This window comes from Delphinus delphis, chromosome 8 (assembly GCF_949987515.2).
Source record: "Delphinus delphis chromosome 8, mDelDel1.2, whole genome shotgun sequence".
Classification (NCBI taxonomy): domain Eukaryota; kingdom Metazoa; phylum Chordata; class Mammalia; order Artiodactyla; family Delphinidae; genus Delphinus; species Delphinus delphis.
Genome location: NC_082690.1, coordinates 62,648,124 through 62,649,746, shown reverse-complemented (window position 1 = coordinate 62,649,746; position 1,623 = coordinate 62,648,124).

The following is a 1,623-nucleotide window of genomic DNA, read 5'->3' as shown; positions in this document are numbered from 1 at the left end:
CCTCTTCAACGGTCAAGTCTCCCATGTTTTCTTTCTGTCCAATACACCCATCGTCCTAGTCCCCTCTACACCTAATAAAACCCAAACCCTTATCAGCATTTCTCATGTCTGGTCCATTCTGATACTTAGACCAATATGACTTTCTTTATCTCTTCCACTCATAGCTTGTTTCTGTATTCATTCATGCTCTGCCTAGCCTCCCTACAGTTTTTATGATCTCCCATTCCTAATTATATCCTTTCTGTATTATACTTATCTTCTCTCATTGAATCTCTTGTCAATATAGCACATTTATTTTACCCAAATATCATCCATTTTATCAACAAAAGTTCCAATTTCTTTGCTCTTACTCTAACTTCCTTACATTTTATCTTGTCTCTGTGGGTCTGCCAATTCTTCTATATTCAATGTCTGTTTTCCTTACATATTATTCCAATTCTGTCAGATTTTCTGGTAACTGATTTAAGTTCTCTACTCTTGATCATTTCCACCCAACTCCTTTTTACATTTTGCTCTCTTTATATTTGATTCCTATCATTTGCAATTCATCTAGTCTGCCCATATCATTCCTTTCTCAATTTTCCCCTCCATCCATGCATCTATGCAACCATTATAACACGTTTACTATTTAGTTGCTAAAGCAGACCCTAAAATAAGAACTATTGTCAAAAGAAGAGATGGAAATACCAGTAAATAATCTATATCGGTAGGAATATGGGTAGTTTTGGAAGGTGATAACCAAGAAATTGAAATGTGAAAGATAAATAATTCCTAGGTGTAGTTTTGACAGAAGGAAGAGTATGTGCAAATCATAGAGTTAGAGAATATCACAACATGTTTAGAAAAAGGAAAATAGTAGGCAATGACTGGATTACTGTAGGACAGTTAAAAGGAAATACACATTTGACACATTATTGAGGGATTTTGTATGTGCTCCCCCAAATCAAATGCTCTTGGAGTCAAATTTCTACATAAAATTTCACTCAAGAAACAAGTGGAAATTAGATTGAAAGAAGTTGAGGTTGGGGGAAAAAGACCAGGCAATAGCCTATTGAAATAAAGTCAAGAAATAACAAGGACGTGACTGGTATAAAGGACTAGGGGGAAGGCAGCAGAAATAGGACAGGAGAAAGGGGACAAATTTAGGAGATAATTAAAGAGGAAGTTTAGATAAAACCTGGATTAGTTGTGAGTGGGATGTGGGGTTGGGGTGGGGAGGATAGGTATAGAAGATATAGGGAAATTCTGGATCTCCAGTACAGTATATACTGCAGAGAAACTAGTACCATTCATTGTGATAGAGGAAGAACAGGCTTAGACAATTTTTTCGAGACATATTGTATTTGAGGGACCCATGTGGCATCAAGGGAATTATATCCACTCTTTGCTATACCATTAAGGATGTATGTGGCCACTTTGGCATATAGTACCTCTTTTATATCTACCTGAGCAGTAGCAGCAGTGATACAGCTAGTAAATGATATATGGGCTTTCACGAGCTCTCATGGGAACAGTAATGGGAGGAACCCATTACCAAATCAGTGAAAAGGAAAAGAAAGAAAGGACAACTAATGGTTCTATGAGGAGATGCCACATGAGTCAAGATTTGAAGGTTAAGGAGGA